Source organism: Athene noctua, chromosome 1, assembly GCF_965140245.1.
Source record: "Athene noctua chromosome 1, bAthNoc1.hap1.1, whole genome shotgun sequence".
In the NCBI taxonomy this organism is placed as follows: Eukaryota; Metazoa; Chordata; class Aves; order Strigiformes; family Strigidae; genus Athene; species Athene noctua.
This window is the reverse complement of record NC_134037.1, coordinates 231,082,437-231,106,997: the sequence shown is the minus strand read 5'-3', so window position 1 is coordinate 231,106,997 and position 24,561 is coordinate 231,082,437. Positions and strand designations below refer to the sequence as shown.

The 24,561-nt window shown below is 41.6% G+C and overlaps 1 protein-coding gene across 5 annotated transcripts in view; it reads left to right on the top strand.

Annotated features, from left to right (window-relative positions):
- Positions 1-24,561, top strand: part of ELF1 (E74 like ETS transcription factor 1) — a 95,236-nt gene that overhangs the window by 3,344 nt on the left and 67,331 nt on the right. For 2 of the 5 annotated variants that reach the window (XM_074912341.1, XM_074912325.1), the window contains exon 1: positions 19,428-19,681. The exons of the other annotated variants lie outside the window; for them this stretch is intronic. The gene's annotated coding sequence lies outside the window, so the exon portion shown is untranslated. Of the gene's footprint in view, positions 1-19,427; positions 19,682-24,561 lie in introns of those variants that run through there. 5 annotated transcript variants of the gene reach the window in all.

Here is a 24,561-nt window from a genome sequence, read left to right as displayed (position 1 = left end):
GGACGTTTGACCAAATGCAGGTGGATTTTTTCATGGGGGCAGCAAAAGGGACACCTCCTATATACTGGCTCCAGCCCTCATGCCAGATATCAAATCTGTCACCAAGAGCTGGAAGGGTGCTATAGCCTTCCAAGTTTGCCAGAGATTTCTATTGATATTGAAAGACAGAATTTTCCCTGGTCTTGTTCTGAAAACAGCTGAAGTATTTTGGCTGAGTTCTTCTAATTGCAGTCTGCCTCTTTCTGCACCCCTTGCTCCGAGGCAACCTCTACAACACATGGAACAAAATTTAGCCTGAGGCAGACATTCAATTTGGAAAATTTCAACCCAAACAGTCAAAGTCTGGCCAAGTTACAAGCAGCTGGAAGCAGCATCTTGCACTGAAAATGTTCAGCAACTGCCTAATAGGCGGTGTTACAAGCTTCATCAATACTGTATATATGTACATGGAAATACAATGCTAAATTATAATATTAATAGGTTACTTAGTCAACTAACTGGCAGCCAGTTGATTCTGATTTTTTTTTTTTTTAATAGAAAATTGAGCCTAAAACTCTTTGGTTAATTGTATGAACACTTCCATACTCACATTGTTCACTGTTGTTTTCCTGGCTGAAAGACTGAAAACTTTTAAAATGGAGCCTCTGAAATAAATGACAACCCAGGGCTTACTTGTTCTGAATCTTTCAGAATGACTTAACAATTGTTAAAGACCAATTTACAGTAGAACTAGAGCAAATTGCTTCCCGGCGTTTTGAATTGTAAAAACCCACATCTCCCAGATTCCTAAGCTATTCATCAACTGTTCTGTTGTAGTAGACTCACCCTATATTGTGTCCCTGATATATCTACTAACTCTGCAGTGAAGTGTGAGTTTAAAACAATTGTGCCATGGAGTCACTGTGGAATAAATACCACAAACATTGGCAAAGTTGCTTCATAAATCTTTCTTAGTTTAGAGAAGAACTTAGGCGTGCCTTTCTTCTATGGGAGCGCAGCTGTTTCTTGTGGGGTCCCCCAGGGGCTGGATCTTGGTGTAAGACTGTTTAATATCATTATATTAATAGTTTTTGTGATGATATTTCATCGTTAACAACAAATTGCATGCAGGTTTGTGTGTGTGTAACAAGTTACTAGTATGGTGTACTCCAAATGATTTTAAATGGTCAGCATCCAGCAGAAGGCATTTTTCATGCAGCCACATACAAAGGAACCAGGAATGCAGTTACACTAGCAGGATAGGAGATTGTCTTCAAACTGGTAATTTGAAAGAAGGCTTAAGAATTTGTGTGGAGAATCAGTCGCAACATTACAATGAGAACTCTTCTTGAGATGAAGTGTGGTCTTTGGCTGTACAGCAATATAAATATTGCACAGAAATAGGAAAGTACGTGGCATTAGTAAGATCACGGGAATTCCGTGTCTGGTTTTGCTGCTCACATGTGAGGAAGGATGTGAAATATTAGTAAGAGCACAGTGACAGGGTTTGGAAACCAAGCTTTACAATGCATGGTTTACAGACTGAGAGGGGAAATGATGCTTGTATATATTCTGCCTATATGTAAGGAAAAATATATGATATTTACTTGACCCTGCTGAGGCATCCAGTGTCGGGGAGATGAAGTTAGGCATATTGTACCTTGAAATAATAAGTAGCAACAAGGGCAATACAGCACTGCAATGAATTTGCTGTTGCTGGGAGTGTTTAAAGTGAGATGGGGTTTCCTTCTCAAAGATGTGCTTTGGCTTGGTTCAGTGGAGGACATTTCCAGTGTGTGTAGGAGGGGGGGAGGCCTGTTCTCTGTTCACCTGCATTCTTCCTGATAGTGAGAAAACAAGATTATTTACAGTGCTTTCCATGAATTGTAGCACATGTTGCTACCTTGGACAAGATTATAATGAAATGTCACACTTCAGAACTTGGCTGGTTTTCTCTTGGGTCAGAAGGACCATGTTTTCTTGGTGCCTAATTTGGCTTCTGGGATTATTATTAATTATTGTGTACTTCCCTCCAGAACATCAATGTCTGGTGGCAGCTGGAGACAGGATATTGGGTACTCAGCTTCCCTCTCTGTCAGTACAGAGTCCCCTCATTCCCAGGTTGGTGTACTGTCTGTCTTTGCTCAGGATACTGACAGCTGTATTCAGGGATGAAGAAATTTCCCCTGCCATTAAATAGGCAAGGACATCACTCACTGTTCAGAAGTCGGCTGCTGAAGGCTCATGGTACCTGCAAGGCCACTCTCCCCTTAACCACCTCTGTCCTTTGGGCACGGCTCTCCTGCTGCAGGCAGACACCAGAGACAGGGACATGGGCATGCTGTGTGTATGGCTTGGCAGCATAGCACCCCCGGCAGTCACTAGAACAACAGAAGTTACGGTGGTGAGACCGTTTTGTAACCTGAAACACATGACTGACTGCTTGAATCAAGTTGAAGAATTACCTGGAGAGCCCATTTTCAGGCAGCTTCACAACAAAGCTGAAGGTTTAATTTGGCCTAGGAATTGCACTCGAGCCTAGATAGTTCTGTGATAATGTTTTATAATTACGTAGTTCATTCCTATTAATATAACAGACACATTTTTTCCCCTGGCATCTGAACTAGGATACATATAGTTTAAATGTTAAAGTATGTCTTTCTGTAGAAAATTTTATTTTATTATACCTACTCTAGGGTACACGGTATGCAAAGGAATGCCAGGGTCTGATGTTCAGTATTTCACACAGTGGTTTTGATTTGGGCTTTGTCATTCATGTTTTAAAATATACTATTGATATTTTAAGGTATCTGTTATGGTTTAGGCCCAGCTGGCAACAAAGCACCAGGCCACCGCTCAGTCACTCCTCCTCACAGTGGGATGGGGAGGAAAATCAGGAGAAAAATAAAAGTAAAACCTCGTGGGTTGAGATAAGGACAGTTTAATAGAACAACACAAGAGAAGAAAAAAACTGGTAACAACAACTGGTTGGTCTCGATGATCTTAAGGGTCTTTTCCAACCTAAATGATTCTATGATTTTATGAACAATACTAATAAAGTGAATATGTAAAGAGAGTAATGCACAATGCCATTTCTCACCACCTGGCCCCTCTCTGAACCACCATCACCCCCCCCATCCCCATCCCCATCCAGTTCCCCCAGTTATATACTGAGCATGATGTCACCATGGAGTCTAATATACCCTTGGCTAGTTTAGGTCACCTATCCTGGCTGTGCCCCCTCCCAGCTTCTTGTGAAAATTAACCCTATCCTAGCTGAACCCAGGACACCTGTCAATGTTTTAAGGTAACAAATCATGTTTTCTATACAGGATGACAATACTGGAAGTTTTCCTGTTGAGAAACTTGAGGAGCCTAAGTTCTTGTAAATCAGTATCTCTAGACTTCTTGAAAACATGCATATAAGTATTTCCGCTTACTTGGAAATACTTAAGCACTAAATTACTCCTCTCAAACGTGATTTCTAAAAACACCTTCCTTCAGCTGCCTTATTGAGATGTGCGTGTTTGAGAAAATAATGACAGTACAGCCTTCTAGGGCTTGGCCCATATGCCTATCACTGTGTTCATTGGAGCTGATGATAATGTACTTTTGTCGTCTAGGAAATACCGGATTCAACTCACTAATAACGTACAAATTAGGTTGGATGTTTTCAGTTTTTAAGAGCTCTAGTTAGATTATTTAATAAATTTCTTCTCAGAAAATGGCAAAATCAAAGAATCAGCAGTAAATTTTGAATCCTTTTTAAATGTTCTAGTAGTTGGATAAAACTTGGGCTGATATGGAGATGATAACGAATATCACCACATGGTGTCTTTTTTGAAAATGCAGTCACGGGCTGTAGCTTGCCACCTTGTGACATCTTACTGTGTTCATAATATTTAGTGAGTTTTACTCCCTTGCTGGCTGTGAAGTGAAACAGTGTTTTAGACTGAGATTAAAATTTACAGAATTGTTAAGTGACCTGTGTCCATCTCAGGGGCATACCAAATTTCAACATAATACTGTAAAATAGCTGAGCTATATAACTGACCGTATGTCTAACAGCACAAGTTGTGCGTGTGTGTAGGATAATTATGCACCCAGACAACCAAATTAACAAAGGCTAGAAATAGTAGTAGGATTGTGTTCTTTGCAAAGTTTGGTTTCCCCCTTCACCGGTAGTCAAAAATTAGGTGTTTTAATTGAATGTATTATTCTTTACCTGCCACGTGTGTGCAGACTTCCCATGTGGTACCTAATCCAGCACATCTGTGGCCATTGAAGATGTAATTTTGCTGTCTCCCCAGAATGTTTAATTTCCTTTTTTTATTTATGTGTATATACAGAAATATCTTTTTTCCTCTTAAAACCTATTATTTCAGATTCACCTGTGTACTCTAGGCAGTGTAATATTCTGGTCTTTTTTCCTCCATTAATATAATAGTGACATCAAGCAGTTACAGTGTCTGAAGTACTTGGTCATACAGGCATCAACGAAATTTAATGAGGTGTTTCAGCTTGCTTGACCTTGTTCTGCGACTCGTTTATGTGTCATATATTCAGGTAGGAAACTGAGCACGCTCTAAGTCCTGGCAGAAAGTCGTTCACACGGTATCTGCTGCTGCAGCTTCTGTTTCAGCATCTGCTGCTACTTGGAGAGGCACTGCCACTGTGTCATTTCCAGCAGCTCGCACGTTAAGCATATATCAGAGGCTCTTTGGGGAGTGACACGAACTGGTGGTTGAGAAGTGGAAATGCTAGTGGGAAAGTTGTATGATTCTGCAACTTGCTGCAGACCTTCAGAGACCTTTTTTTCAGGGAAAAAGAGATTGAACAGCATCCTGGCATCTGTTCTGTGCTCTTTAATTTTGTTAAGAGGGGAAATTAAATGAGAAATTGCAAGGTCTGACGTTGAGCAAGAGAATTACAGCAGATACATTTTTCAGTTTTGAGGGAAACTGAAAGAGCACGCTTTGTCACAAATTTAAACTGTTAAAGAGGTGAGGAAGTTATGCTACCCTGTGGCACAGGATTTGCTGTTCTTTTAAGATAGATGATAGAGGAAGTGGTATTGTGGGTAAAAGGACAGCAAAACTAGTCAGAAAAAGGATCATGCCAGTACTTAGCTTTCATATACAGCTGTAAGAACATTGATCCAAGAAGTCGTGATAATAACATTATTACCTAAGGAACAGTAAATCTCTAGGAAAAGAGTATAGTCCAATGCAGTTTCATAAACTTCAGTATCTTGGGGGAGATAACTGATTTAAACATCAAAAATGTGCAAACTGAGTAACTAAGTGCAGATGACTGAATTAATTCATGCATTAAAATATGTTTCCCTTTGAGCATAAGGAAGACCATTCCTGTCTTCACACAGCCATTTGTGCTGAGTGAAATGACAAGGAGAGACAGAGAGCTCCATCTTCTCGGCCTGGACCCTGGGCCTCTTCCCTCCCATTCTGCTTCCTGGGTTGCAGATAAATGCAAGAGAAATGAATGCTACCAAGCTCCAGAAGAAAGTCCAGTGCTTGAATATTCCTAGCAGTAATTTCTCCAGACAGATATGCCTTCAGGCAGCTCTTGCAAAGTGCTTTTTCTTGCTCTCCCTGCACATCCACACCTCGCACATGCCAGACAGCACCATCTAATGAAATGTCTGACATTTAATTGATATGGATCCCAACTGCAGGCAGTCATCTTCTAAGTAAAATGTTGGCCTGCGGGACAGCTGTGCAGGAAAAGGCATTGGTTTTTTCACACCGTCACAAAGTGATGGTTTGCACGGGCATCCTGAGGAGGAACAGGGCTGCAGCATGTGTAAGAAGTACAGGCTGCTTGGTCTCCATGCCAGCTCCATGGCTGCCATGGCTAGTGCTCTTCTTCATCAGTTACCCCCCCAGCAGCTTCTTACTCATCTTCTGCAAGTATTTCCTGACACATACACACACCCACTGCCCCGCCCCCCCGCCAACTGTACACAGGAACCCTTCTGTTTCTGCCAAAATTATTTTGCTTAACTTAAGCAGGTTAAACAGCAGATTTATTTCTGTCAAAATGGACTGGGGAGCCTGGGTGGCAAAGCTGAGGCAGGTTCAGGTAACTGTACTGAGAAGCTGCTAGGAGGTGGGTTGAGCAAATTAGTGGTGTGTTAATGGAGATAATGGAAATGAGGTGTGTCCATAGTAAACTGTAAACCTTTCTCCAGCCTTGTGTTGGCAGACTTGTGTCAGCATTTTACTTTTACGTTTCCTTCTGGGAGAGGGGAATTATACGCACATGTAATTGTATGCAGAGAACAGGTCCTCCAGCACCTGCTTACCTCCACTGAAGTAGTGATGAGCTTTTTTCTTATGTGTTTGGGTATCTATGTGCTCTATGCAGCTGTCTTTCACTGGATGCCTTTTCAAGAAGAACCTTCATCTTGAGCCATACAAAACAAACGAGGGGTTTTTTTATGTTTTCCTAGTTGAACAAATTTTAGGGGTTAACAGATTTAGTATTAAGTGTTTGTAAAAATTTTACTAAGGCTTTTTCAAATTCAGTTTCCAAATGTTAACACCGTGTAGTAAAACTTTCCAGCCATTACAGGTGTAATATTTTAATGAATGAATGAACTGGCTTCTAACCATAAATACACTGCAGCCAAGATGGTGAGAGCCACTAATATACTTTTATATTCTTGGCAAATGATCATTTGTGAAAATTTTCCAGGACACATCTATTGATGTTAAATAGTTTTTGAGTTTTTGTGATACTGGTATACTTTTATCATTATTGCATCCTTTCGGGAGGGAGTGATTGCATCATTATGTACCTCATCTGAGGGGAGTTACTGAAAATGCATTACCTAAAGTCTGATCTAGCTACTTGCTTTGCCTCTGGATGTAGTTTCTGGGGCATTCTAAATCAGAGGTCAGACAGCTGAATGGTCACAGCACGTTTTTAGGATATTATTTGCTTAAGAGATCTCCCTATGTTTTCTGTGAGAAAACCAATATATTCTGCAGATGTTGTGTTTTGTCTGTCTGAAATAAAAGCTGTATCAGAAATAGGGGTTTGTAGTTTTATCATTGCTGTGTGACTAGCAGCTAAAAGGTCAAGTCCTACATGAGGCTGTTACTGTACAAGCCCTCTCATTTTCTCTACTAGTTAAATGGAGTTATTTTCCAAAATCCATGCACATTAGTGAAAGAAAACTACTAAATTCATATATTCCTGAAGAAAACAGGTAGTTACAGAGAAAATCACCATTATTTGGAGAATTAGTGCTAAATACTGTATACTTCTTCACACAATTTAACACCCAGACTAGGTTCCTGGTCTTACATCTTTGCCTCAATACCTGTTGAGAATATTACATATTTTTCTGAATTCTCTAATCCTCTAGGACTCATGCATTCTCCCTTTTCTTGTTTCAGATTGATGTCAAGACATGTAGTGACATTAACTATAGTTAAGAGACTGCACAGTCCATGGGAGCTTCTGGTTTATGATGTGGTAAACAACCATATCAACACCCCTTTTGTTTTTTTTGTATGGAAGTGGAGAAGGATCTGTTACATAGATGTCCTGATTTAAGTTTCCATTCCTCATATTTTATTATCAGACTAAGCAGTAGTCTTATTATAGGTGTTTCAGTAGGCACAGGTATTTGTGCAGGTGTGGTTTAAGGGAGAAAATGCGTAATTGTGGTTCTTTTGTGGAGCACTGTGTTCATGTTTGCAGAATAGACTGCCTTTCATCAGAGGAAGCTATTCTGAATGGGGAGTATTAGGAAAACCACGAAATTTGTATACTGTGCTGAAGAAATGGGAGGACTGATGTGAGAATGTGGCTTCATGGACACTGTCACTGGTACTTTTTTTTAATGTGTGCTCCTTCTTTATCAGTTAAGTTTCTAAATCATGTCCTTTAATTTGTTAGTGAACTGAAGACAAGTAGAAATAAAAATCCTAAAGGTGTTTCTGGGGAAAATCCCTTCTTGGGATGACTTGTTTTATCTGCCAGAAAAATAAATTACTTACTAGTTCCAGATAAGTAGAAGAGGAGATGAGAATTTTACGTGGATTCTGAGTGAAACATGGTTCCAGCTTGGGTGGCTTAAAACCAGATGTCTCCATGCTTTTGCTCTGTGGAGCCACAGCAGTCAAATTTTTCCATCTTTATTCCAAAATGTATCTTGAATGTTCATTCATATGCCTGATGAATAGGGAATAGAGCTGGGAATGGAAGAAAATAAGGTAAAACAAATTAGAAAGGGAAGGAAATAGAAGGTAGATCCAAAGTAGTTTTCTCCTTCTAAGGATATGAGCCAGAAAAATGAGACGCAGAAGAAACTGTTAATAGTCCTGTTAATAAAATTGCAATTTAACCTGCTGTAGAATGACTGTGAGCTAGATCTGTCCTTACTGAAGAATGCTGAGTAGAATCCATTACATATAGTGAGAAATTTAAATTCCTCTCACCCAACTTCGTGTGTGGACACTTGTTTACTGAAGGATTGTTTTGTGTCCTTTTTAAGAACAGTGTTAGCTTTACTAAATGTGAGGAGAATGGACGCAAATATCTAAATGCTGCTAGCAAATAATGTTGAAGAGCAATCATCTGTAGTTACAGCTCAGATTTTTTTCCCCTCCTCTCCATAGTTTTGAGGAGATTAAGAGCATGAAGCGTGGGCGAGCAGTTTCTTCACCTAATTAACAATCAGATTTTCTAAGTGAGCAGGAGCCATTATTTAAGCACCAGAGCTTTCCCAGTTGGGTATGACCAAAAGCTCAAGTTCAAGATCTCCTAATTCCTTTTAGATGGTCTGGGCTTACTTTGCTGTGCTTTACAAATGGGAAGGAAGGTACGGAAAGCCCTGAGCAACTCTGTGGGGAGTCAGGTGCTGTTGTTAGCTTGGGATCGGTGCCAGTGATCAGATCCAAGGGAAACGTGGTGGGGAAACTGAGGCAACAAGGCCCCATGAGGGATGTGGGGGAAAAGAGTATACGAATTAGTAGCCTGCCACGAGCTCCATTTTATGTCGCTGGTGGTGTTTGGGGTTTTTTTTCAGATGTTTTCAAGTTTTTACACCTTTGGTGTTTAATAAAAATGAAAATAAATGGATGATGAGGAGACACCTTTTTGAGGCTTGTACAAGCACAGCTAGCAGAAGCGTATTTCTGCTCTGCTTAGAGTCAGAGAGATGGTGTGGATGAACAAGCGTTCAAAGTCAGGCTGGACAGGGCTCTGAGCAACCTGATCTAGTGCAAGATGTCCCTGCCCGTGGTGGGGGTGGTACTAGGTGATCTTTGAAGGTCCCTTCTGACCCCAGCCCATTCTGTGATTCTGTGATGTTGGAGTCTGTGTCAGAGAGGATCTCTGTAACAAAACTGAACCTGAGTGTGCCAAAACATACAGGGGGTGGAATATAGAAGCAAAAAAATGTCCAACTGTGGTGTTTCAGATTAACTGAGAGATGTCAGTCTGATCTTATAATTCCTTTGCAATGTTTTTTCTGAATAATCGGAAGCTGTATAGTATATGTGTAGCCGTATACTATATTGTATATACAGCAATATAGCATGTGTGTATATATATCCTATATATATGTATACTCTATATAAATAGCACTTAGGGATATGGTGTAATTGAGAAGTGTTAGGTTCATGGTTGGACTAGATGATCTTCAAGGTCTTTTCCAACCTAGATGATTCTGTGATAATGATTTTAGGAAAAGTCTTGATACTTGGTAGTCAAAATGTTAACCAATTTATAATGGAGTATTTGCATCTACCTTAACTATGTTCTCTTTATATCTCTGATTGCTTTGTAATAACATATTTAAATTATCTTGTTCTTCAGTTACAGTCTTGGTTTGGCTTTATTCTTTCAAGTGTCTGACATTTGACAGTATTTGCATAAAATTGAACTTCTACAGGTTCAAGTCAGGAGAGAGAGGGAAGGATTTCATCGTGTATTTTGACCATTTCCATAGGAATTTTGTCTAGGAATTTAGTAACTTGACTTTGGGGATGTTGTGACTTCGTTGGATGTTGTATTCAAAAGTGGGACCCTCATTCTCTCCATTCCCAGTCATGGATTAAACCTCACCTAACAGAAGCCTCATCCAGAATACTGGCATCCAAATCCCATTAGGAGAGGTGACTTTGCAGCATTTTTTGACCATTTTGGATATAGGGGTAAGTGGAATGACCTCATGCTACTAAATGTCATTCTGTTTTTTTTAAGACTTGTGTGGTTATGCCAGTAATGATATTCTGCAAGGTGGAAGGCTGATGGGCAAAGGGGTGAGAGAGCCTGGTTACAATTTTCTTCAGTTAAGGAGAACTAGGAAGGAGAAGGCCATATATCACCTTATATTACACCACCCTCCATTTTGAGGAATACAGAAGTGTGGAAGAAAACAGTCCTTAAGTCAACACAACTATTCAATGATTATATGCTGTTTTCCCCATTCTTCTGTTTTGTTTTGTCTGTGTAGATTAAAAGGTCTTTGATGTAGTAACTTTGGCCTGCAGATCTTTAGCCTGCTCTTTTCTGCCTATAAACATGAATTGTTCCCTGGGCATTATATGTAAAGAGTAAAGTTTCCTGTGGATTTGTATCCAAAGTGTGGTGCTCCCTCCTCCCTGTTTCCCTCCGTATATGGTATCCAGTTGCCATTTCACCTCAAAAATGCAAATGTGCATCGCTTGATGATCCTGGTAGTATCTTTCCTGTTTGCTGTCTGATGTTGCTAGTTGGTGTTTAATTGTACAAGTGAATTTTCCAGTGTGCTGTAAAATTTTGTTGCATAATTCCTGCACCTCCAGATCTGACTTTCTGACAGAATGGTGCACAGATGATATACCTGTGTAGCTTTGAAAATGTTTACCGGATAATGGAATTTTCTTGAAAAGGATGAAGAGAAATTAGTATGTTTTCAGAAAGGAAGTAGAAATAATATAACTAATCCTGTTAGAATCACTTGGAACCACAAACTTAGGTTATTTGGGACCTTCTGGGGGAGTAGCAGCCTTCTGCATGCTGTTAAGAATTAGCAATAAAGGAATTAAAGGGAACTTGTCTAGGATAGGGGAGTTAGTGTGCCTATAGAGCAGAGAGCAAGCTGCTCCTAGCTTGTGCAAAGCAGCAAGGGCTCATAAAAACCAACAGGCCTGAGGATGTGGGCAATTAATGAAAAAAGTGATTTTCTTTAGTCTTTCTCCTTCCTGAGTGACATCATTGACCACTGTGTTAAGAAAAGCTGTTTTAATTATTCTTATTCTGAATATTAAAATGAAATTAGTTTTATGTTACTTGTCAGTAGTGGTTGAAATAAAGTAAGACTTCTGTGACTTCAGTCACAAGTAATGTATTTTTGTCTGATATGCAAAGCTGGAAAACATTTCTTAATGTGTCTTGCTAAAAGGGGGGAGCATTAAATGTAAAAGTTCAAGAACTAAAATTGCTTACAGAGAAGCACTGTATCAAACACTCCGAATTTAGGCTACCGTCCTAGAATGTGAGCACTCTACCCTCAAGTTTAGGTCTCAGTCCCTTGACGGTGGAGAGAGTTGAATTCGTTCCACTCTGGTGAGTGGGATGTTTTCCAGAGCGAAGGTATGAAGGTCCCTCAGTAAATGCAGGACAAAATGGGTTGTAAGGTTAATATATACTAAATTGGCAATATTAGACTAATGTAATAAACATAGATGCCTATATATAGTACTTTGAAAGGATCATTGTCTTTATGAGAAGTTACTTGAGGAGAATATTGAGCTCCCTCCATTAAATGAATGACCTCTGTTAGTGGAAAGCAGGAGAAAAATCTCATCTGTGAAATGGTGCCTGCCATAACGACCTCATTCTAACCCCCCTAAACCACAGTCAAGAAAGATGATTCCTGGGAGGCTTTTGGAAAACACATCATGGTAGCAGCAATTCTCTCTGGAACTGAGCCTCTATGCTTGCATGCAATGGTATCTTCTAGGATATGTCTGACTGCTGTAGCTCATTTTTATGAGCAAGTGACAATAGTAGAGGTGACGGTTTGGTTTCTTGGAGTGATCCACAGGATTGTAATCTTGCAGGATTTTCTGGTAGGACTGCTCACCTGGCTGAAGATCAGTGTAAAGATGCAAGGCTGCTATTTGTGTAACTTGAAATGTAGCTGAGAGATCAAAATGTTGGCCTTACAGTGGCCAGTTCACCTTCCCTGCAGTGCAAGCTCCCTGATACCCCTCCTTTTTTTGTGTCCTGCAGTCTTTATTTTTTTTCTCTCCATGATTTATGTATTCGCCAATTGGCTAATGTAGCATTATTTGGATAGGTAAGCCTCTACTAAAAGTATTGTTTCCTGAAGAAGTGAGTAATGAGGTTGTGTTTCTAGCTAACTGTTCTTTAATAGCCGGTTCTCTATCTTGATGATTTATAGTGGAAAATAGATTCATTCACATAAGCTTACTTTTTTGCACAACTTATTTTTTTTCTCCCTCCTCTTCAAGTTGGCACTTTTATCTTTTTCCATTAATTAGAGCAGCTGGAAGAGCAGTAATATACTTTCCTATCCTTTGTGTTCACATCCTGAGCAGTGCAAATACCCTGTTTCATTCTCACAAGCATCTAAAGTATTTGTGGAACTCTAGCTCAACATTTTTCTAAAAATGATGGTTATCCATATTTCCTTTAATTCCATAAATTTGGCCTGCATCCATACAGGGAGTCGGCACAAGTGTGCAAGGTAGCCAGTATGGCCTGCGTAGGGTGGCAGAATTGAAAGGACAACAAAAATCATAATAGAAGCAAACAGTTCTTCATCTGACTGGAGCAGTGGAAACCCTTGCAGCAACCTCCCTGACATGTGCATATGTTAGATGCTCTTTGTTACTGTCTAAAACAGAAACGTGAATAAATAATTCCATGGTACTTCTTCAAGATATCAACAATAATTTCCTGTAGCACAGCTGACTTTCTGGGACTGAGCAGTCTCCACAGCCTAACTCTCTAGCCTTTAAAAGAAAATTAATATTTTTTTTTTAAAAAAAAAGCAGCTGCAGAAGTACAGCTTTGGGTCCAGAGCTGTCTGTCTAAGGGCGGTGCCTGGCTGTTCTCCCTCAGGAGAGGGTTTGATGGGGAACATTATGATCCCTCCCCCATCCTCTCACTCTGTACAAAGGCCAAACAATAATAGTAATACTAACATTGCCATGCTGTAACTTCTGTGCGTATCTGTGTGCTTGTCTCTGGCTGTACCAAATACTTTGTCTGTGATTAATAGCATTCCTTGAATAGAAACTTCTACAAATCTCAGCTTCATTGTTGGTTTGATTTTTATACTGGTAAATATAGACATAAAAAAATCCAGTGTGAACACTGTTTTTTTTTTTTTTTTTTTCTTCTTCCCAGTATGTGTTTATTATTCATGAAAGTGTTGCAACATCCAAAAATGTAATGAGTGACTCAGAATGAGAAGAGGAAAAATACAGTTATAGCTTTTTAATGAGGATTCCTCAGCCAACTACAGAGTGTCCTAGTTAAGAAACCGCTGTTTGACTATATAAAACCCACACAGTCCTTGCGTTTATGTTCCTTCTGTGTGTATTTGCAACATAGTTTCACTTGGTATATATTTCTATGCATTCATTGCCCGATTTTTTTTTTTTCTGTTTTATATCAGGGATTATAACATTTCAACATCAAAAACAAAGCAAAAACCACAGAACAACATGTTTACAAATGGTTCTGGTTTTTATGGGGTTTTTGTGTGTGTGTAAGAAAGGAAAAGAGCAAAGGCTAAGTTTACCATTACTGGTGTAGTAACATCTTTGATAGTTTCAGACTGAGTTTGTATTCTTAAATTATCCTTGCAAGGACTTCAAGCAAGTATAAGCATCCCGTTAAAGCAACCCAGCTCTGAAGGAGTATAATAGTGGGATGATGTCCAATGATGACCTACTTCAAGAATCAACACTGACTTTCTTTCTGGAAAGATTGCTGCTTATTATTGGAAAATCTAACCTTTTTTTCATAGGTATGTTTTTTAATTTTAGCAGTATTTATCAATTTCACTTCATGCCTGGTATACCCTCATCTTTGTGTCTTTCTTGTACGATAGCAAGAAACCCATATTTGCTTAAAAGCTTATTTTGAGGGCAAATGCATAGAAATATATACGTTATCCAATACTTGTTGTTCAAACCAGCTGTACACCCAGGTGATCATTTCTTTTAGAAAGCTAAGGATCTAGCGTAACCTTACTTCAGTCAGGATTGTATAGCCTTGTGTGATATCAAAATATATTTTTAAAGAATTTTCAGGGCTGGTACACATACTGTGTGTTTTTCTCTGTAACCTGAGAAAACCAGTTAACATTGCATGTATTTTGCAAATATTTGCAGATTATAGTTTGATTCTTTCTGTTCTGTGATTTTTGGGGTGTCTAAAGCTCACCAAGAGAAGTATGGGGCATAAATTTGTCCTGTCATTATTTTGATCTCTTTGTGTGACTACCTCAGAGCTGTGGGTTTACAAGTGTGACTTCTGTCACACCTATTGGCAGGTGTATTTTTAGGATGTTAAATGACTTTCAGTGCACTTTCCAAAACAAATGGGCAAGTAGCGGGAGGGTGGAACAGAGCTAGCACAGGTCTGAGAGCTGTGGGTTAAGTAGCCCCTCTGTGCCTTCTCTCTGCCTGTAGCATCCCCCAAGTAACTCGAGCTTTTTTTTTTTTTTTTTTTACAGCTGTTGTGCAGTCATGTGAGTCTTTGAGTGAAAATTTACCTTACTGCTGGCCCAGTCTAATAGTTCATTACCACCCACAGAGGGAGGTCCTATGTGCTTTTGTGGCAGTACTCATCACAGTCTTTCCAAGCTGATTCAAGAGGAGCCAGTGCTCCCCACTCACCCCAGCCAGATTTCTGCTACAGTAACATGTTTAATGGGATCAGTGGAAGGTTTAACAGGTACCACATGGACCAGAACTGGTGCAAGGGAGAGGATGGAGTTTGGGAGAGAAGTGTTAGAGAGAAGCTGGAGCCTGCAGCTGGAGCCCGAGAGTGGATCAGAGATTATCCTGTGTTGGAGCTGTATTTACTACCTGGATTTTTGCAATTCCTTCCCTCCCCTTGCATGTCAGTAGAAGGGAGGATATAACCACATTTTAAATCATTCTCAGAAATACATAGCAGCATTACTTCTCATCAGAGGCAAACCCATAACAAAAGGAGGAAGGAAGGCACTTAAAAGAGCAAGGAAAAGTGACTATATAAGTAGATTTTCCTAGAGGCTTGTCATCTCTGGGATATGACCTAGGAATACCTTTAGAGGTGATCCAAGAAGAGTTTGTGCAAGGCTGTACAAGGTCAGGGGTTTGTAGCTGTGTGGGATGTTGCTGTGCTGCTGGCAAAGGCAGCCACCTTGCCAAATCGGCCTTCACTAGGAAACACTGGAGGCAAACTTGGAAGTGTAAAATGGATGAGGTTAAAGCTGCTCTGTTGTGAATCCATTTCATTTCAAACACCTCTCTCGCCCCTTCTACTACCAAAGGCATAATTTCTGGAGGCTTGGGAGTTTCCTGACCGCAGACTTTCAAAAGACACTTGTGTATTTTGAAAGAAGATGACATTTACTATCTGAAGGATTCAAATTGAACACAGGACTATCAGGATACCTTCCCTCCCAGCTTTTGAAAAGAATAGTGGCCTGTTCATACGCACTCTTATGTACTACAACCTTTCCTTTCCTTTCCTGCAATTCAGCTAAAGTTCAGAAGACCAGCACAGTGAGAAAGTAAACTGTTTTCTCTCAAATTCATTGTGCTCTATTTTCAGCCTATACTTTGCGTGCACTAAAACATCACTGAATCATACCTTTAAATTGCAAATAAAGAACTGATTGCTGCGTGGGCTGCACTCCAGGTATCCAAACCCCTGGGTTCCACATTTCTCATTTGGGATGCTTTTTTACTGAAATCACTAGAAATGTGAGAGGTTTGTAGACAGCAAACAATCACATTAAAAATATTGGAAGTATGTGGTCAGAATTTGTGATTAAGTTGTTAAATAACACAGTGATGAGAATTTTTCTATACCTAATGTCCTGTAGCAGAGCCTTTCTTTGGAGACAGGAGTGAGTTGCCTTATAATCTCCTGATGGAGTTTCTCCATTTGTAAATATTTAGGTCATTATGCATCTGGCAGTGTTAGAAACCCACAGTAGTTTCAGTCTGTGTTTTATGTGGCACCACAGCCGGAGGTGCCATTCTGCAAATCCAAAGTACTGGGACAGTAACACCATGATAGATATATACTATATTAAAACACTGTAGAAGTGCTACTAATGTTTCTTGGTGTTATGTACAAGGAGAAAGGAAGGTGCAGGAGCTTGCTAAGTCAAGACTTGGGTGAAAGCGGCTTCAAGTGTTGTCCTTCCATACACATATGGTGGGATCTTGGACATGTCCATTGCTCAGGTGTTGTTCCTGGCCATGCTTGTGAATGGGATTATTAGGATTTCCTTCCTACAAGGATGTCTGAGATCAGATATGTTGCAAAGCTTGAGATATTGGGATCTTACAAAAACAAATACAAAATAAAATTTCCTTAAATCAGATTTTTCTCCAGTCTTGAGCCAGAGTTTGAGGCCCCAAGCCTCTGCAGGTTGACACTATGAGCATGAGCTGAGATCAGGGTGGTGGGATATCCTGTTGCAATAGTGGAGAAGAGTTAGAGCATCTCAGACTGCTTTAGGAATGGCAACATGTGATACCATGTAAATGGGGGCTTCCTAGGCTTCTCATGTGGTGACTTTGTGTACGGTATAGCAGGAAAATAAAAAACAAAGAGTTTTAAAATCTAAAGTTTCTGCTCCCTTTCCTTCATCAAAATAATATTTTCTTTTCCCCACCCCTCATCCAAAACCAAAAGCTGAACAGAGTCACAAACCTGCCTTTTGGCCCATTTTTATGAGTCTAAAATGTATCTGTCTTTCAGGTGGGCCAGCATATTTCCAGAGCACATCTCTCTGGTCTGTCCTCTCATGGCTTCAGAGCCTCACGCCACCCCTTGTGCAGGCTGGCTACCATGGTCCTCTCCTGGGGAAGCATCCCATCCCATCCTCTCCTATCCCACTCTTGTAGACCTGTAGCTTTCAAAGCGAGTTGAGAAGGAGGGACAGCGATTTTCATGCCCCAAACTGGGGCCTGAAAAGAGAAGCAGCTTCCTCGGGTCTGCATAAGGCAGCAGAAGCTGGAGCTGCATCCAAGTCTCTGCCACCCCAGCCAGTGTGTGGCCCACTCCCGCTCAGCAGCACTTCTCCCCTCAGGGTGTAGTTCATCACTCATGTCTCTCTGAGTTGGGACCAACGGCAATAGGAAAATTGTATTATGCATTATTTATTTATTTATGCGGCCTTAACTTTTCCTCTGGTGGGTTCCACCCTCTGCCACGCTGTGCGGCTGCACAAATATTTGCACTGGGAAGCAGTGAGGGGAGTAGCTTGGTGTGAGGAATATGCAGCCAGGATGGAGTGGAGGGCTAAAGCTGTTTAAATTGGCTTAAGCCGTGATGTTGGTCAGTGTCTAGCTATGTCTTTTGGGCAAACGATGATCTAAGTTTCATAGAGGTACTCATCCCAGCAATGGGCAAGATCACTTCTTTAAGCCGAAATTATAATTAACAAGAAACCTGATACAGTTCCAGGGATGAACATCCACCTGCATTCTCTCTCGTTAAACATGTTTACATTTTACATACGCTTTTAAAAGAATATTGCTTCCAGATTTAGCTTAGAAACAGCGAAGTGTTTGCATAGCTTGTGCTCATACATCACTACAAAATGATTTTTCAATTTAGTTGATTGCCTGGATAAGACTATGTTGGTTTTTCCCCTGTAATAAATAACTGTTAGACTTTCTTTAATAATTAAAATGGCACTCTCCCTGTGCCAATGTTAAGTTTCCTTGTAACTGCTGTGCACCTGGGTCAGATTTCTTCCCTCAATGCCCCATGATTTCCAAAGGGTTTTGCAGCACTAGAAACAAATACTTCTAGATGTAAGATTGGATTAGAATTAAGTTGTTGGAGAGAGGGAAAATACATCTGTTGCGAGAGGTGGAAAATATATAGTGACTAAAATAACACTGCAGTGTTTCCTCCACGTGGTCTTTTTTCAACTGAGAAATACAAATGAAGACATATTTTGATAAAGAGCTGTAGTGAAGCTACTTTAGTAGTGCCTTAATTGATACCTTTACTCAGTCATAAAAAACGTGTTGCCGCTTCTTTTTTTAGTTCTTTGCTAAAACAGGTTCCAAAATAACATGATAAGACAAATCTAATAAAATCTTACATGGATAACTGCTCTCTAAACTATAAACTGGGAGCCAATTTTGCCTTTCAGTGCCATGCCGGTATCACAGGGACTGAATTACTTGGAAGTAAATACAAAATTTTCTTCTCAGTTATTAAACATAACCAGTAGTTATATTAATGTCCATAAAACAGTGAGTTTTGCTCAGTGAACCACTTGTGAGACTACTGTTTAATTATTACTGGGAGGGTTAATGGCAGCTGCACTTAATCATATTTGGAGTTATTTCAATGTGTTTGCTAGGAATAGCTTCAGGTTTTTACGCATGTCTTACCTGCTCACATCAAGGTCACCTCTGCTGCTTTCTTTCCTCCCCTGCCTCCCAGCTCCTTGTCCTGCAGTTACACCCATTTGTTGTCTGCATGGGCTTGGGTGTGGGTGCCATGCCTTCCCTTAGGGCCAGCGTGCTGCTCCGGACTCTGGCCTTCTGGAAGTTGGTGGAAAACAAATGCATGTGCCAGCCCGCACGCAGAGCGTGTGCTTACCCTTCCCACTAAAACAAGGTGAAAGTAGTTCTGTCCTCCCCCTCCGCACCATGTGTTTGAGATTAAATTTCTGTCAGGCCTTTTGGTGGGCCTGAGGAGTTCATAGAGCCTGCCCGAAGCAGTTACGTTGCCTTCATCTGTGCGCAGGGTGGCTTTCAGCACACTGTTTATTGGGCACAACAGTTCATTTAAAGAACATCAGGAGCGTATCGGAAATTTACTGGGGGTCCTTGAAAGCCCTGGCTCTGGAGTTAGACATGTGTCGGTGCTTCATCAGATGCTGCACATTAACGAAATCTCCCTGAGCGATTTGGGCCCTTCTAAGTTTCGCTTTTCTCTGGGGTCAAGCGCGAGCAAGACGGCACTGGTAGAAAACACCACACGTTCCCCAGAAAGGTGTTTATTAGTCACGAAGAGGAGTGGGGTGAGAGGCTTCTGCGTGTGGGCTGCCTCGGCGGCGGGGCGCGGGCGGGCGCTGCCGGTGTGAGCTGGGTCAGGCAGCCGCGCTGGGTCATGCTCCGCACACGAGGGGAGGCCAAGCGGGGCGCGAAGGCGGGCGGCCCCTCTCCGGCCGCTGGGCCGCCCGCTCCCCCGCGCGGCCCGCCACACGCCCCGGGAGGGGAGCGGAGCGGAGCGAGGCCGCCGCCACCTGCGGGCCGGGCCCGGCGGAGCGCTGGCCGCCGCCCGGGGCGTGTCGTGTCGTGTCGAGCCCAGCCGCGCCGCGTCGAGCCGCCCGGCCCCGCGGTGACTCACCGGCCGGGGCCCGGGCACCACTTCCCCCCCTCGACAGGAGCCATTTTAGCTGCACGAAGCTGCGGGGCGGCCGGGGCGGCGCCGCAGGCCCCGCGGCGAGGCGGTACGTGCTCCCCCGGGAGGGAAGGGCGGGCGGCGGGACGGGGGGGACGCGGCTTCCCAGGGCTGCTGGCCTCCGCGGCCTCGACGTGCTGCCTGCGCCTGGAGCAACTCTCCTCAGCCGTCTGGGGAGGACTGAGGGGAAAAAGGGAACTTCTGGTGAAGTGCAGCACCAGGGCGCGCTTGGGAAAGGCGAAAAATAAATTCAGCCGACAGTAAAAGTGATGTTTCGGGGCAGCAGCGCCATGAGCTGCCGGTAGCCAAGCGTGTCGCGCCGGCCAAAGGGCACTGTGGCCACCGCAGTGCTTCTCTGAACAGCACACTTCACAAGTGTAACGGCTGACTCGTAATTTTGCTGCGTTTTATAATTTTGTTGCCTCTGAAGCATGTGGAGATGTCGAGCAGGCTGCTGATCTGACCCCTTCTGCCGCCGCTCCGCTGACTGTACGATAAACAAATTCTGTCTATTCCGAAGCTACATGTGCCTGGACCTGGTTAGCATGTAGCACAGCACGGTCCAAAGCAATTCGGGCAAAGTGTTAGTAATCAGTGCTGAGGCTGTGAGCACCTTTGCTCCACCACTGCCGTTCACCCGGTGCGGTCCCGAGCGACCATAAAATGGCAGGTTTGTCGTTTCAAAGATGGATCGCTTTCTATGCCTGCAACCTTAAATTGCGGTTCTCTTTCTGCTGAAACAAACTCATTCGGCAGCAGCTGCCGTGGGGTCGTTCTAAAATAAGAGGGAGTTACATTGTTTTGTGCAGAAAAAATGGGCAGGTACTCGCCTTTTCCTGGAAATGATTAAGAAACTAAAATAATGGGGATTATATACATGGCAGAGGGACAGACCAATTGTAAAATGGACTTAGTGGTACTTGTAATGGGAGAAGAAAATCCTGGAGGTAATTGCGGTGTGTCAAATTGCTTTTTAAGCTTTCAGTGGATGAAAACCACCTTGATTCTCCTAATTATGTGCTTCTGAACTCTAGCACTGTATTTTGAAAAAGAATGAGTGTTTTCACCTTGTTCATAGTTGAACAGAAATGGAAGCTAATATCTGTAGAAGTTTTGTTTGCGCATATAATTTTGGACCCTATATTTCAGTCTTTCAGTTGAGAAATTTGAGTGTCTTCTTATTAACAATGAAATGACAGGGAGCTCATACTGTTGCGCACGGGGAAATACTTTCTGTTTACTGTATGGAGCCTGTATCTGAGAAGTATAATGAAGTCTTGCTTAATACTGCGATCGGTTTCAGGCGAGGGAGAGAGGGAGGCAACCATTAAGTAAATGGTCATGTTTTGGGTGAGGCTGTCTCTTGTCTTCAGCCTTGCCAGTGTTCATCTGTATCTTCCTTTTGCATCTTACAGTACAGTGTGTTTTTATCATCTTTTGGTTTTATGTTTTGTCCATTTTCTTTCTAAAAGCAACAGTTTTGCAAGAGTTTGGGACATTAATTTCGTGCATTGTTTAATGTTGAAAAATCCACAGAGGGAATGATAAAACTACAGAGGAACCACTTGGAAAAAAATTGTTTTGAGTTAGTGATGGAAGTTTTTTACCGACAAATTCTTTAAGGTATTTACGTCTTCCTTTTTTTTTTCATAATGAATTTTGTTTTCAATCTTAGGGCTGAGGCAACAACTGTCTGCCATGTTTGAAACTGGCAGAGCACGAGCCTCTCTTTCCTTACCTCTTTCCTCCCCTTCTTTCTGCTGTACTGGACCCTGTCGAGACATCCAGCCTTAAAAACTAGAGTTATCCTAAGTTGGCTCCCAAGCTGCGGCTGCTTATCTTGGGCAGAACGCTTTTTGTGTGCTAAAGGGTAAGTAGCTGCTGCCGCTTTCTCTCGAACAGGGCTTCTCAGAGGAGCAGTTCCTCTTTGAAGGCAGAGCTGCCATATTCAGGCTCCCGTGCTGCTGCGCAAGGACCGTGCCGGGGCTACAGAAGTATCTGGGGTGCAGTGGTGGAGCGAGAAAAAGTGATTTGAAAGTCCTCCAAGCCTTACAGATGACAGCCTGGATAGATCTTCTAGAAGTCAGAGAAGTGGATTAGAAGGGACAGAGAAATGACGTTAGTTTTTATTGATTTTTATAGCTGAAGCCTGTGTTTGTCTCCAAAAAGAAAAAACTTTTCTTCCCCTCCCCCACCCCTACCCAAGGCACAGATCTTTCGGTTTGGATTGAGTTTGTGGTTGTTGAGAGATGAGCCATGGGAGTGGTATCATTAGATGCCAGTTAGCTTCAACATTATTTCCAGATCCGTGTTTTTACAAAAGTGCCTGTTTTCTAATGTGCTCTTTATTTCATCCATTGAATATTAGAATTGCCAAGTTCCTGATCTTTGCACTCAAATGAGGAAAAAAAAAAGTAGTTAACGTCCAGATTTGAAGAATGTTGTTGGCCTGGTATAGCCTGATGTTTCAGTATTGCTGCAAACTAAGACTTCGGTGGTGTGCGTTACTTTCTGGACACTTCTGTGTATTAAAAAGAAAACAACAGTGCAAGGTGTGTAAGTTTTATCTTACAGCTGTATTGAAGGGAGGGATCTACAGTGGGACTCCGTTTGGTGAGCTGATAGAAAAGACTGTAAGAAAAACGCAGGATTTCCCTCTGTATCAGAGGAGAAGCTTTGATCTCCAAAACAGCTTTCACTTCTTGCAAGCATTAGCAAAAGTTTCTCAGCTTTCGCTGGCAGATTTTGTTGTTTTCAGTGACAGTTTTGGTAACTGGCTGCAGTTTTGTTGGGTGTGCGAGGAGCAGTAAGGACTTTCCCCCACTGGAGTGATTCAGCACAGGAGTGGCAGGAGGTGGAGTTCACGTTTCCAGCCTTGGTTACAATCTGCTCTATAAGCGCTGAAACTTTGCTACCATACACCAGTGATTTACTATGCTTATCCTTTTAATGCCATTGATGTGCTTTAGAGATTATTTGCTTCCTTAAATCTTACTTAAGTGTTGCTTTCTTAAATCTTACTTAAATGTTCCTTCACAGATAAACTAGTTGACAGAGACTATACATGCTGAAATTTGAAATCTTTTGCTTATCAAAAGTCCGCAGCAGCCATGCGAAAGGCTGTAGACATTCTCACTCTTCTGACCTGACAACGGTAATCTGTGTAGAGGTAAAAACGAATTATTCTTCAATGTGGGCCTGTCCTGCAGGAAAGCTTCCCACTGTGTCAGCCTTTGTGCTAAAAGGATCCCATTAGATAGGGACTAAAGTTTATGCATTCTTGCCTTGATGCACTTTAGGCCTTAACTACCTACTAGCTATCTTTAGTGATGAATCTGATGGCTAGAGCTCAGGTCCTTTATTTGTCCTTAAAGAGATCATTTACCTTGGGTCACGTGTGACTTTTTACTAGGTTCAGGTTGGAATGTGAAAATGATAGCCGTTCTGTTAGCCTGGAAAGTACCTCCAGTTCTTAAACTTGCATGTAAAAGTTATTTATTTCTGTATTGGAGGGTAAAATATTACCATTAAGCTAATCTGGTAGGAACAGGAATACTAAATACATAAGTTGGAAAACTGTGGGAAAGGGTTTTTTTTTTAGATGGATTGAATGTCACTGTCTGCTTCTATAATTAGACACTTTATTTCTAGAACACCCTATATTTAACTCATCATCAACATTTTTGTGTGAATACACCAAATATATTTTTTATTTTGAGGGGAATGTTTTTCACTTCTTGAATAGTTACTGCTAGTGTACTAACGGTCTTATCGCTTCATTTGCAAGCTCCTTTTGCATTTGCCTCGTTTACCTTCTTGCGTGGTAGCAATTTGACTTTTTAAGTGAGCCCAGTATGAATGTCATCCCACATGAAACTGGGTTTCAGAATTGGAGGGGGTGAGCTTGGTTAGTTCAAGTTGTTGTCTGCTGTTGTGATCAAAAAAAAAAAAAAGTTAATATATATTGTTGCTGCATATACTGTTTTATCATGCTGTATATTCCTCTAGAGTTACTTGTGTTTTTCATGGGATCTTTTCACAGAGTTAATAAAGCTGATGGGTTAGGAGAAAGCTACCTTGCTTTTATGAGCTTTGTATTAAGTCACTTCTGCTGTTCTCCAGTTCCCAGCTATCTCAGTGTTTATTCAATTTTATATTGCAGCTAGGGAAAGAAGCAGCAAAATGTGATTGTGAAACTACGGTTACAACTTGTGATACCCAAGGCTGACTGCTGACAGAAAATTAATGTTTAACTTGCTCTTCCAACCAGACTCAATTTCAAGTTAAAAGCAAGTTGACAAGGATACTGTTCGTTTTCTTCTCTTTGTACATGCTACATGTGCTCAACAGGTAATTTTGGAGCTAACAACAATCGTTTCCAAGGATGTGATGGTATGGCTTGTTTTTAGTGGAGGCTGTCTTTCCAACCAAAAGATGACCCTCTTAGGAAGAGCTTTCATGAAAACTGTATCTTGAAGGCGCCAGGACTGGCATGTTGTCTGCTGAAGGCAGAATTTTGCCTCACATTGTCCTCGGAGGTGGTGGTTATGTTATCTGTTACCATTCTCTTGGTATGTTTGCTGGTTGGTGCTGTTATTTTTCCCCCCTCTCTCGAGCCTCTGTAAACTCTTTACTCTCTGTAGCTATTTAAGCATTGTCATGGTGCCTGTAAATTAAGCATGCAGACAAGGATATTAGCTATCAAGAAAATAATTATGAAGCTTAACATGCTGTGGAGTGCAAAGGCATCAGACCTGCACAAATTGCAAGAATTTACCTCCCTGTCTCCTGATCCCCTGACAAACCAACTTGTTGAGAGCTCTCTGGGCCCAGCATGGGGTTCCAGGTGCCCTTGGTGGTGTGCTACTGAGAGGCTGCCGCCATCCTGTTTTTTTCAAAAAGCAACCAACTTTTGTTTATTTCAAAAAG